Source organism: Vicugna pacos, chromosome 4, assembly GCF_048564905.1.
Source record: "Vicugna pacos chromosome 4, VicPac4, whole genome shotgun sequence".
Taxonomy (NCBI): Eukaryota; Metazoa; Chordata; class Mammalia; order Artiodactyla; family Camelidae; genus Vicugna; species Vicugna pacos.
Genome location: NC_132990.1, coordinates 41,031,064 through 41,045,021, shown reverse-complemented (window position 1 = coordinate 41,045,021; position 13,958 = coordinate 41,031,064). Strand labels below are relative to the sequence as shown.

Below are 13,958 nucleotides of genomic sequence, written 5' to 3'. Positions count from 1 at the left end.
TGCTAGTATACTGACTTGTCTTCTTTCTGTTCTCCATCCCAAGAAGGGAGGTAGATGCCCTGGCCTCAGGCTGTTAATGGCTTACTGCAGAACTTGCAAGGTCCCAGTAGGACAGCCTCTCACCAAGACTTCTGGAGAACTGATGGGGGCTGGAAGTTGAAGTTGAGGAGGCAGAGGAAGCCTACTCTGAGAAAAGAGAAGGGAGACGCCTTCCTGGAGACAGGGAAGATGATGGCGTTTGGGTCAGAGGCCTGGGGCTTGTGAAGGGCTAGTTCATGGGTGTCAGGAGGACTGACTGAGAGCTGTGACCTGAGAAGTCACAGGGAGCAACGCATATCCATGCCGGTCGTGTGTCAGATTGAGCTACCTGCCTGAGAATGGATGACGTGGGCTTGTGGGCCCGATGGCCAAGGTTAGGAGCCCTTCCCTGTTTTCCAAGCACCCAAACTACTTTTGTTCCTACATGTTTTAGAATCCCAAAATATGACTGAGATGCATTCTTTTATCATTTTAGGGAGAGTAGACCTCTATCTAGATTTAGAGAAATAAGGTGATAAGCCATTTCTTGCACCTAAGTGTTGTGGAGCAAATTCATCTCTGTAACCTAATGTCTTCCAAGCAGGATTAGTCTGAGAATGAACGAATTAGAGATCATGTACACAGAGCACTTATTGAGGTGTCTGGCACACAGTAGGCATGCTGGGAAATTGTTAATAATTATTATTTATTATACTCTCATTTTATCACCAAAGCAATCACTAGCCCAAGATCAGTGGAGCTGGAGATGATTCTCTCTCTTTTTAAAAAATAGATTTTTTAAAAAGACCAATTTTAGGTTCGCAGTAAAATTAAACAAAAGGTACAGAGATTTCCCATATACTCTCTGCCCTACACAGGCATAGCCTCCCCCATCTGCTTCTCTTTTCAAACAAAAGACTAACGTTCCTGACATTGATCCTAGCATGCCAGAACTGAAATGGTTCTATACTAGGGGACTCTGAGCAACAACAATAAACAGGCACAGCAATGTGATGACTTGACACAATAGACATTTATTTCTCACTTACTTAACACTCCAGGGCAGTCTGTGGTGAGTAGTTGAGTTCTCCACTCCATACAGTCTTTCTGGGACTCAGGCTGACAGTGCTTCTGCTGTCTTTAGCAGATGGGTGCCAAGGGCAAAATAACAGGAAAGGGAGGAAAACACATGGGGGTTTTATGGGCCAGCCCTAGAAGCGGCACACAAGCTTTTGGTCATATGCTGTCAGCTAGGACTCGATCATAAGGTCATACTTAACCTGCAAAAGAGGGTAGGAACCACAGTCTAGCAGTGCATCCAAGGAAAAGAGAAAGAGGGGTTTGATGGATGGCTAAAAATATGTCAAACTAGGGATTATTTATTTGGGTCCAATTGTTTGTTGGATTGAGTGTGGCTCTGGAAGGTGGAGTGTTGTTTGGTATGGCTTTGCAAAGTGGGTTTTTTCTTTCTACAGAAACGGTTAATACGAAGTTCTTATTTAGGGCATGGCACTCTTTTGACTAACACTCCGTAACTTCTTGCACCAGACATCATCAAAATTTTCGTCAGATATATTCCCTTTTGTTTTCCCACAATTTACTTATAGTAGCAAAACCTATTGCATGCAAAAGGTAAAATCTAGTTGGAATGAGGGTTGGCTTTATTGAGCACTGTTGGTTTAGTGACAGCTATAAAATATGTCCATTGTGACTTTCTTCTCACTGCTTGACCTCCACCCATTTCCCTCCTCACCATCCCTCTAAGCAACACCATGTGAAATCAAACATTTCTTGCCCTCATTTCTAAGTTGCATACAACCAGCTAGTAGTCATATAAGCAGTGAGGTAAGAGGAGAAATTTACATAAGGAGCCGATTAATATACTATACAAATGAGAGTCCTGTGGAGAAGGTTAATTCATTTCCTACACTGAATGGCCATAATCACTGTATATTTTCACCATGGCAAGAGCTAAGATGGAGGTGGAAAACTTGGATATACATGAGAGATGGGAATTAACTAAATTTTATGAAGAGAGTTAATTATTATGTACTTTTCCCATAAAATAGAAGACCTTAAATGGTGTTCTGACTTTAAAGCTTGGATTCATAAGCTTGAAAATGATTTTTTTAGAGTCATCTTGGACCATTTCTTGAAGGGCAGTGGGTGGGGAATTGAAAATTTTTTCATGAAATATTTCACTTTATCAAATTTTAAAACCGAAGACATTTCTAGAGTGCTATTGTGAAAATTTATGATCTGCTCATTTTTAAGCCCCCTAAGAACCGTGGCTGACGGCATTGGTGGACTGGTCAGAACGTATGGGTTTTTTTTTTTTTGTAACTCCTCAGTGGCTGCTCCATTACTGTATTGGTTCAGTCATTGATTTATTGACTTAACTAACATTCGTTAAGTGCCCAGCATTTGCCAGGCACTGTGCTTAAGATTAGCGAGGTGGGCACTCACAGGTCGAGGTGAAGGCAGACATGTAAAATAACCTCATCGCACCAGAGGCTACAATTGAGGCATTTGCAAAATGCTTTTGAATTCAAGTGAAAGAGGGACTCCCTCTCTCAGGAGGAAAGGGAAGGCGTCACAGAGAATGACACGGAGCTTACCCGGTGGAGGGAACAGCAGCTGGGAGAGAGGTCTGGGGAGTGGTGGACAGTTGTACAGCTAGACCTAAGGCATATCCTGGGATAAGGTAGGAGGTAGCATGAGATAAAGCTGAGAAGAATGGGTAAATTTGTTAAAAGCCTTTCATGCAATTTTAAGGAATAAGTTTTTATGCAGGCTAGGGAAGCTAGGAAATGTTTTGAATGTCACCAGTTCTGGGTTAATTAATTAATTCAGCAAACGTTTATTATCATCCACTAGAGTATAAACTGCTTGGCCTTAGAAGACTGAATATGATGTAGACCCTGCCCACAGGAACTTAACAGTTTGGTGAGTGATTATAACCAATAGAATTGGCTCTAAAGGTTTTTTTTGGGAAGGACTTTAATTGAGCATACCATCAACCCCTTCCAAATTCACTTCATCTCACCATTAAGATCATCATTGCCTTTGATGTGGGTGATGGAAGTTTTCTCAGTCTGAAGGGTAAAGGGCCTAGCAGGGAAGTAGCCTTTTGCCAACCAGACAGAATTTCTCAAAATGCCCTGGACTCCTAGCCCTCCTCTCACTGGGGTTATCAGGCACACACTCTTCCTGGGAGCAGGAGGCATCTCCTCATGCTTGCTCTGAACACGGTGCAGTCTAAGCTTTCTTTAACCAAGGCAAGGCAAGACCAAGAGTTTACCTAAAGGAGTGATAAGAAATTTGGTGAACTGTTCTTATTTTTAGCATCAACTTTCCCAACCATGGACATTTCAAAATGTCCTGACACCATCTTCTAGTAGTTTCTTTTTTCCTTTCAGTATTAACTGATTAACTGTATCAAAACTTGTGGGCAATCTGCCTGATCCTTGTGTCTCTGACTCCTGCCCCTGCCAAAAACAATTCCTAAATTATGAGTAAAAATTTATCTGTCTCTGACTGATACACCTTTGATTCCAACAGATAAAGTTGGAAAACTAGCTGCAAACTTGCTCTCCGGGCAAGGGCTGATTCCATTGCCCAGACTCCCCTCACGGCCGCTTGCCCACCTGGAGAGGCTGCTGTGTCCTCTGTTCTGGAAGAAAGAAGGCCAGATAAGATCAGGCAGTAGGTCATAGAGCCCTTGTCCGGCTCTTCTGACACAGAAAGCTTCCGGGCCTTCTTATTTCATTCTGGACCTCACTCAGGTACAGTAACCTCCCCCTGGTCCAGCCAGATCAGGACACTCACCCCAGCCTCCATCCTGAGCCTCCCAGCCCGGCCAGGATTTGAACCCATGGTCCCGAGAGCAGGATGGATTAGTGCTCAGGGCTCCCACGCGGAATCCATCAAAGCTTTCTTCCGCACATCCCCATTATGTGAACGGCTCTGTTAACCAAACCTATTATCTTTCCCCCTTGGTTTTCAAGTTGAGAAAGGGAAAGCAACTTCTTTAATGGCCCACAGATTGATGATTAACATTTTACATGTCCCTGCTGCTAAGTAAAAGAACTGCTTTGTGGACAGTGAAAATGCCTAGGAGAAGGAAGCGGGAGTCAACTTGGTTTATTAAGTTGTGCTGCTTCATTAATCACAATCTTTTTTTATGGCAGTGCTTAAAGGCCCATCCATTGTACTTCTCGGGAATGGGGTAGATCAAAAACAAGTGCTTTTAGTGCACCTTTGACATCTGGCATAGCAGCCGGCTATCTGCGATATTGCTCTCAAGCAGTGTGGGGAGCTGCATTTACTGTGACCATGCTGGCCCTTCTGATTTAAGCTACTGCAGAGGGCAATGAATTACCTTAAAGGAGCTCCAGTGCAGAACTCCAAATTTTATGCCGGACCCCTGCCAGCTTCCCCACTTTATGAGTATGAACAATCAGACAATTGAACTGATTTGACTTCGCCGCTCCTGGAGTTTCATTGCCTCGAAACTGGGGATGTAATGATGGCAATGCCATGCTAAGTGCCGCTCTGACTAGCAGCAGTACCCGCTGCCCGTTCAAGTAGGGCACCCATTCTTGTTAGCTGAAAACTGCTCTGATTTGCAGCAAGGGGGAAAATAGATCCCATGCAATCAGATTAACTCAACTCTGAATGTTATTTTCATTTAACACTGTGGAACCAGGCAGTGTCCCAATTTTTTTTTTTTAATGGTAAACTCATTAAAAGGCAGGGTTCTTTTGCAAGGAGCCTTATAGCGCTGCTGTGGAAGGCACCTGCCAAGTCCCAGTACAGACTGCAGACACGCACGCTCGTATAAGCTCTCACACACGCACGACATATACTCCGACTCCACATACAGGCTTAAGTTCAACTAGCATCATCCGTGTAACAAGAGGGCATCTGGTCCAGTCAAAATGCCCTGAAATCAAGTTATTCACAACGTTTAAAACTCATGTCACTACATACACATTTTAGCTCTGTGTGAAACAGAAGACAGTGCTAAGGCTTAGTTATTGCATACTTTCTGTGTCGGAGAACATATTCATTTTCAAGATTTTCTACGTGTAAAAGGAGTTTTCCTCTAATATCCTTTGGAAATAGTGTTATTGTATGTGGAAGGATGAGCCAATGCTCATTGTAAAAAAAAATTCAAAAACTGCAGTAAAGAACCCAGAAGAATGTGCAAGTCACCCACTATCTGACCACTTAGCGATCCCTATTATTAAAACTTTATCCAGACTTCTCTCTTTGTAATGTACGCTGATTGATTGATCGCTTCAGCCATTCATTTTGGATCTGTAAGCAAATCTAAGTGTTATTAAAACAGTATGGAAAAAATGATCCCATTTATATAAGATGAACACACACACACACATATGCATATTTAAACGAAACCTCCCTGGAATATCATTTTCTTATGTCCACATGCTTGCTTGGCATTGACTGTAGACTTGCAGTCTAGCAGACATCTCAGTCAATTTAATACCTGAGAGCCTGGTATCCTCCCACAATCTCACACATTTCAGTTAATGCAACGCCACCTTTTGGTTGCTAAGGCCCTAAATTTTGGAGTCATCCTTGATTCCTCTTATTTGTTTCACCCCATGTGCAGTTTATTCACAAATCCTCTCAGCTGGGTCTGCAAAATAAATTTAGAACAGGGTCACGTCTCACCGATCTTCAGCACCGTCATTGCTCACCTGAATTATTGCAATAAACTTCGTATTGATCCTCCTGATTCCTGCATGCAGTTTGGATGAAACTAAATACCTTGCAGGATTGTCACATGCTTTTATGTTTTTTCAAAAAATGTGATGACAGCGAGGCATTTTGGAAAGAGCAGATATTTAAATCTAGATAGATAATGTCCAAACGTCCAGATGTGCCATGCAAGTGCCCTCTGCTTCTCCAGATGCAGCTCTCGGTATTCTTTGCCTTACACTTCCTCTTGCCTTTACTATGCTGCCATTTGTGCTTGGAGTCTTCTTTCCCTTCTTGCTCTTTGATGGTTAGATCTTATTTAGCCTTTTAAAAAATGCTAATATTCCTTTATTGATGTATAATTTATATATAGTCAAAGGCACAAATCTTAAGCATACAGACTGATGAATTTTGACAAATGCATGTACTCATACAACCATCATCCAGATCGAGACAGAACATTTCCATCACCCCAGAAAGTTTTCTCATGCTTCTTTCCAGTCAGCCTCCAGCCCCTCCCATGACACTGATTTCTATAACTGTAGATTATCTTTTGCCTGTTCTTCAACTTTTTATAAATGGAATCATCCTTTTGTGTCTGACTTGCTTCACTCAACATATTTTTGAGATTTATCCATGTGATGTGTGTATAAGTTGTTCATTCTTTTTATTGCTAGATGGAATAGTATATGTAGTGGTACCTTATAGTTTTAATTTGTATTTCCCTGGTGCCTATTAATGTTAAATATCTTTTTTTTTTTGCACACTACTTATTTCTCCTTTAAGCCAGTGTTTTTCAAACTGCAGATTTAGTCCAATGGTGAGGTATCAAATCAGTTTAGTTCGTTGGAACTCACATTTAAAAGGAAAATTTTTATGAATGTTCCATGTGTTTGCAAATAATGTGAATTCTTTGTTTATTGGGTACATAGTAAAATTTATCTGAGGTCAAACTTGTTAACTGTGTTATTAAAATCTTCTCTAGGTTTTCTTGAAAACAGTCTATTTAATCTTCTAGGATCTGAGACCTGTGTGATTTTTGTCCACTGTGGCTTTTTCAATTTCTCCTTGGAATTCTAACAAATTTCGCTTTATATATTTCAAAACCACATTGTTAGGTTCATAAAAAAGTAGATGACTGTTGAATCTTCTAGGTGAATTTGTAACTTTAAAAAATACTAAGTAGTCCATACTATAATTTTCTTGCATTCTTTTTCATCTGACTACTAGTTTGACATCCTCAAAAATCTTTTTGTTATCATTTATGTACAGTACTTTTTTTCATTTATTTTCAATTTCCCTGTGTCAAATTGCATCAATGTCAATTTGTATATTTTTTTATGAGAAAGCTGATCCATGCCTCTACTTTTAAAAAGGGGAAATAACATATTGGTTATAAAGTATTAGTATGTATAAACTTATTTTGGGGGCATTTTATCATATACTTTATACATATTATGATTTCTATTGCTTCTTTTCTCCCTTTTCTCTAGAAATGCAGTGTGCTGAGTTTCTTTTCTCTGCCTTATAGTAAGAGTTTATAATTTTGTTCACATGGGTTGTGTACTTCTACTGTTAAATTGTTCACTGGAACTTTGTAGTATTGTTACTGTAGTGAATGAGATATTTTCCACTTAATTTCTTGCTGATACAGTATTTCAAAATGTAGATCGTTGCCTGTTTATCATCCATGTAGCCATCTAGTGAACTTACCTTTATGAATTGATTTTTGAAAATAGTCTTTTGTATTTTCTAGATATACAATTATATTGTTTAAATATAAAGATGATTTTGGTTCTTTTCTCCCCTAGTATTTTCACTGATGATCTACTTCTCTTTATCAGGTGTACTTCGTTTCCTTCTATTCATATGCTGCTTAGAGTTTTATTAGGAATGTCTTTTTGGCAGCTATTAGTAAAGCTTTAAATGCTTCTCCTTTAATCTATTTTTATATAATATTTATTTGAACCCAAACTTGTTAGGTGTGAAGCTCGGTTTGTAACTTTTAAGAAGCATTTTTCTTGGCACTGCAGATGTAGGTAAAGAGGGGTAATATTACCACGGTAATAATGTAAGGTGACATGATTTATTTTAGTGGTATATAATTTATTTTAATAACTTGATGAATGGCCTTAATCTTGAATCTCTGGTAATATTAAGATCTGAAGGTCTTCCTTATATTTCTCAATTATAGTTTACTTCATTTTATGGTAGAAAAGTATATTCCATAGCTGAATTTGGGAGGTAACTGCTTACCAATATTAATCTGTAATACCTGTTTTATCCTCAGTAGGCTGTTTTGATGCTCAGACGAAGAATATATGTGAAAGACATTGCAAGATATAATGGTTCGTCTTCATTATTAGAGTGGGTGTCCAATGAGTATGTTAATTTGATTTGATACCTGACTTGGCCACCTTCACCACATATTTCCTTTTCAATTATCTACGCCTTTTTCAAAAAGGATATGAGATCCTGTGCCCAGGGACAGAGTGGATATGTGGAAATTACTTGTTTGGAAATGAATTACAACATAAGATTCCTTTTAAAGACAGATGTTAGGGGCTTTTCCCTCCTGCTGATTCTGACAGCATATCTGCAGAATACATGTGTCCCAGTGGTGATTTTGGTCAAACATGAAGCTGAGCAGACGCTTGCTTGAGCCCCAACCACCTGGCAGGCCTTTGTTGTCCTGGCAAGAGTCTCCAGACTGGGAAATCTGAGGGACACATTTTATTCCAGCTGAAGGCAGGATTATGGGTTGATGATTTACTGTGAGACCCAAGCTTTACTAAAGGCACCATTCAGAATGAGAAGCTTGGGGATTTGCATTCATCAGGCACAAGAACCAGGAGCCAGGAAGTGAATTATAGGCCAAAGCTGTCTCACCAGCTGGTGAGACTTTGCAATTTAGTTCCAATGCAGGTAGAGCTGTGCTCATGAACAAAGGGCAATCAGGCAAACTGGCATAGACCTTGCCATGGACTTTGCCTACAGGGGCACTGTCTCTCCAAGAGACAGGTGGAGCCTTGGAGGAAATACCCTCTGGTTTCTGCAAGATTGAGTTCCATGAACCATTTCCCAAGTGAAGAACAGGAGAGTCTCAGAAAGACTCTTACTTCACGCTCATCAGATGTGTTCAGGTGTTAGAGTTCCTGAGAGTCGTATTGCTCCTCATAGAAAAATAATAATTATTATCAAATATTCAGATTAGTCATAAAATAATTTAATAAATAATTTTCTTTTAAATGTTATTTCGTCAGTGATTAAGTTCCAGTATAAGCTTAATATTGGGTAGGGCTTTCTTGTTCTCCAAGATCTAGCTTTAGCACGCAATCCCACATCCTGTCTAACATCTAACTGAAGAAATCTAAGCATTTTCTAGAGAGCTCTGTGTATTTCTGGGTATTTAAGTTCTCAAGGTCACATAAACTATTCTGAGGTTGACTTTATTGAAAATCAGGAGTCACGCGGATGGTGCTGGAGCTACACTGTTCATGAGCAGCAGACAATCTAAAACCATACATTTACCATCCCTGCTCTTAAATCTTGCCACTGGGAGTTTCTCCTCATCTATCCTCTGGCCCAACAGTGTCAACGTTTCATGGTCTCATTGGCTCCTTTCTTGGTGTCTTTCCCCCCTATTTCCTCGCACACTTCCTTCTTCCTGGAGAGCCTCGGAAACTTTGAATTCTCCTCCAAAACTATTAAATCTCAATAGAACTAAGAGTTTTCTACTTAACAAAAGCTGTCTTCTGGAACTGATAGTTGTGATTGTGAATAAGAGATGTTTTTCCCTTGGTCATCAATACAGATGAGTGGTAACCAATCTCAATATTTAAAAAAAAAGATTTATAAGGAAAAATAGGTCAGTTATTCAATCCAGCTTGTGGCCAGTTCTGTGAGGGCATAGTCATAGAAACACTGAGTTAAAAGTAAGGTTTACAGGCAGGCATCCCAGAGCCTTCATAACCAGCCTACTTTTACCCTTTCTCCACTGATCGTCCATCATTTTTCACCGTGTACTCAGTCATCTGATTTCTGCTGGGGCGGGGTCCTTGGAAGCCTAGGACTTAGTTTTCTACCTTGTAAAAATCCTTGAAGCAAGGAATTACAAAGAACCTAAGGTCTGAGTGTGAGCCCAAAGGAGGGAAAGGAGAGAGGGAAAAACACAGATGATTACCTCAAAAAATTTCCTTCCATGATAGACTAAAATTGCTCCATTTTTCATATGTAAGGTTTTCTATCTTCAAGAAGAATGGGAGTGAGAAGTGAAAGATACATCTATTTTGATATGATATGATGAAGATTCGTTTGGCTATATACACTTGCTCTGCTTAGTCTCAATGGGATTAATTCTGATTTGTGGAACGTGGGTAAGCCTGGCCCATCCCTACCTACTGTGTAATCCTGCAAGCTCTCTCTTGCTTCCCCCATCTTCTGGCTACATGCGAAGGATCCAGTGACAAAGATGACATCTAAGATGACATTTGGCCCACTGTGTTGCCTGCTACAACAGGAACACATGATCACAGCTATAAAGGTTTCCATTTCTTAAAAAGTAGTACCTTCTCTAAAATTTCTTGTGCAGTGATACAGCTTGAGACAAAATTAGTTCTCCAGATTCTCTTCTTTTTGATGGAGACTTTGTGATTTGATGAAACCAGCCTGGGAGATTTGAGAGGGACATGCCAAGTCCAGGCTTTTGTCTAATCTGCGTTACAAATTAGTCTCCCTGGTCTCTCTGCTTGTTTGTTTCCTGCCCAGCTGAGTCTTCTGTGAAAATCGAGGAAGTTAAGTCTAATCTCTAATAGCCACTCAGGCTCCTTTTATTGCTTTTGGTTAAATCTTTGGAGAAAGGAAAGGAAAGAGTATTTTTCCAATGCCATTTGCCAATGGGTCATTTCCCCTCTCACTGCTAATGATAAAAAGCATGTCTATATCTGGTGCCTCTGCTGGAGGATGATTTGAAGGGCAAAACCAGAGAGGTGACAGCGAGTATATAGTTGGGAAGCTAAAATTACAAAAGGAGAATGGCCCCCAGTACACGTGGTTACCGTATTTATTGAATGCTTACTCTATGCATTGTTGCATATGTTGGTGAGTATTGATTTTGCTGTTGGAGCAGCTTGGTGATGCTTTGTTCAAAAAAAAAAAAATCAGACCCAGAGACTTAATCATTAACTATTATCTGAAAGCTTCCATCTATTTCAGACCTGCTACCAGTTGTCTCAATAGCAGAAGAGTTGCATATGGCTCTGCTAGCTGGGGCTTCCTTTTATGAAAGTTCTAGAAAAGGAGAGCTATTAGCTTTATTTTGCTTACCTGTGAGAGATGTTGCTGTCTTTTGAATTGCATCTTGGTAAGCTGTTTGGCTAGAATGAAGCCTGGGTCTTTTCTCAATGAGTGTTTCTGACTAAGGCCAAGAATTTCGAGAAAAAAATTACCCACTATTTTCTGGAAAGGGGGCAACTCTATAGGTAAGGACCCATGGGATAATATTTTTAAAGCTAACTAATGTTTTTAAAGCTAAATCTATCTGTCTTCTTCATAGCCTCCTTGTTTCCTGTGTGGGAGAAAGAAAACAATGAGGTAAGATTTTTTTTCTTTTTCTTCTTTTAATTTTGTTCAGCATTAAAGGAGGGAACTTCATAAACATTGATTGTCATTTACAGAAGACATTCAGAAATCATGTGTGCATTATCAGGGAATGCTAACAGTATCCAACTAATAATTTACAGGACATAAAATAAGGACAAAAACCTATTACATTCTAAAGTAATATAAAACTCTTTTTTTTAATTGTTAGGGAGTGCTGTTTTATTCTAGTATATTTATAATAAAAAAAACTCAATGCTTACTTCCTAAATGACTCAGGCTGCAGTTTTACCCACATACACAGAAATTAGGGCTTATGTATTAAACAAGGAGAGAGAGATCAGAAAATTGTAGATTTAAAACTATATATGTCACTGGGTTTATTTGTATCTGCCTTTTGCCTCTATAGGCCAATAATAATACATGTAATAATGTAATTAAGCTCCAGAAAAATCAGTGGTGACTATAGGAGGCATTATTCCTTTAAAAAATCAATATTATGCTTTTTCGAGTGAATACTTTTATTTTACAGATGTCTGGCAATGCAACTGGTGTGCTTTGCCAACGATGGTGTGCATGCTAATAAAAGACGCAAGCTGCACATTCAAGGTGCAGTGGGGTTGGCAGGTACAGCCAAGCCCCCAGCAGCACACAGTGTCCACCGCTGAAGGACTCAGCCCCACTCTTCACTTTACACATGTAGGTTGGAGCTAAGGTACAAACATTAAATCTCTGAATGTTGGAAGTATATGAAAATCATTTCTCTCAATCCTAAAAGCAAGGAAGTATTGTCAGGGATTTCAAAAATATTGGAAAGTCTCATTTAAATCTAAATATCTTTTTTTTTTTATTATAAATCGATCATCATAAAATACTAGCCTTTTAAAGTCGTATTTCGGATGCAGGAAAAGCATCAGGTTCATCGGACTTGCTCCTGCCTGTGTTGTTACAGCTCATGACACCTTCAATTTTCCAATTTTCCTCCCTCTCTGCCTCTCCCCAACCCTCCCCCAGGTTCTTGACAACATTTATTTGGTAAAGGTCAGTTATGGCTTCAGCGAATGAGTAGTCTGACCTCAAGTTACTAATACGAAATAAATGTATACAAAAATATTTTGTTCATCGGAAAGCAGAATTTGTTTTCCTTAAGCTATTCCATGCAGAAAGAATATGGACAAAGCCACTTGCTACAAGGAAAGATGACTTACTCGGGCAACTTTTTTTTTTAACTTTCCTTTTTCATATTGTCTAGTTCAGATAGAGTTTGCAGGTCTTAGGCCAATCTTCAATACAAATTCTTTGGAGCAGATTTAATTGACAGCCCTGTTCCCTTCTCAGCAGTCTTACAAAAAGAAGTGTACACTTAACACCAATGACCCGTCAAGGTGCTTAACCTGTTGCAACCAGTTTCTGAGAAGTACATAACACGCAGAAAGGAAGCAAGTACATATTTGCTCTTTGTTGGTTTTTTCCCCTTCTAAAAAAATTGTTACAAAGTCTTATGCTTAAACAGAGACATAGAAAAATCAGTGTATTCACTGTCTCCAGTTATTTACAGCAAAAATTACAGAGACAGCATACATCGTATTAGACCTTCCACAAGCATATATTAAAAGTAATTACATTTGAAAAAATATTTTTATTTTTCCTCTACATTTCTACAATACATACTCAGTTTTCCGTAGGTGTAGTTTTCATTCCGTGTGTGTGTGTTAATCAGATGAAGCAGACGGTACTGTGCTTGGAGGTGGGATCTGGAGCTATTCAGACATACCTGTTGTATGTCTGCAACTGGTCGTGACAGAGGCAGGCGAGCGCCCTCCATCAGCCACCACAAGAAGAGGATGGTTTAATATAAAGATCATGCTGCCCAGCAAGGGGTGGGGGTGGGGCACATTCCCTGCGCTTTCCCTCAACTGGGTTTATTCAGTTCTGGTAACCTTGTGCTTTATTTTTGGCCATAAGAACAATCACTGAGCTGCGTTTTCTCATCCACTGGAAGTCGTGCTTACAGTCATGCAGGAGGCAAAGATTACTATGGCCAGTTCACTTCGGAGGAACTTCAGCAGCTTAGGAAAAAAGTGCACAAACAGACAACCCCCATCTGCTGCATAGGAATCCATGGTCCCGCACTTAGAACAATGGCAGACTACCGGAGAAGAAATTCTTTAAATACAACCAAGGGAAAGGAAAAACCTGCCACAGATACCGAAGCCATACATTTAAAGAAACACATTGAAGACTCCAAAGCATAAAAATCGTGCATCTGACTTTCAGAAAAAAGTGCCAAGAAATCTATCTAACCACCTGCCTCTGTGAAGCTGGGAGTTGGGGCAACACAGAAGTGTCTTTTTTAAGCCATCATTAAACTGTTTTCATTTTTAGACTGTTTGACATTTTTTTCAACTGACCTCTTACTATATCCTCTAGCAGGGATAGTCAAATATGAGTCAAATCGAGTATCAGAAGAGCAAGCTCTCCTGTTCCCCCCACCCCCCGACCCCTTTAATACCACGCAGAGTTGTATCTGGCCAGACTTACTGCAGCCAGTCAGGCCCCTAGATTGGAATTTTGGTTTAAACCAGAGGTTGCAAACCACGGGCTGACCTCTGCCC

At 39.8% G+C, this 13,958-nt stretch overlaps 1 long non-coding RNA gene across 2 annotated transcripts; it reads left to right on the top strand.

The window, feature by feature from the left end:
• On the top strand, window positions 1-13,690 carry LOC140696058 (uncharacterized). 2 transcript variants are annotated; one of them, XR_012072037.1, is made up of 4 exons: window positions 1-412; window positions 9,984-10,121; window positions 11,300-11,337; window positions 13,309-13,690. It is a non-coding gene; the product is annotated as an uncharacterized lncRNA (long non-coding RNA). The 2 variants fall into 2 exon arrangements; XR_012072036.1 differs by lacking the exon at window positions 1-412 and having other exon boundaries at window positions 7,109-10,121.
• The last annotated feature ends 268 nt before the right edge of the window (window positions 13,691-13,958 follow it).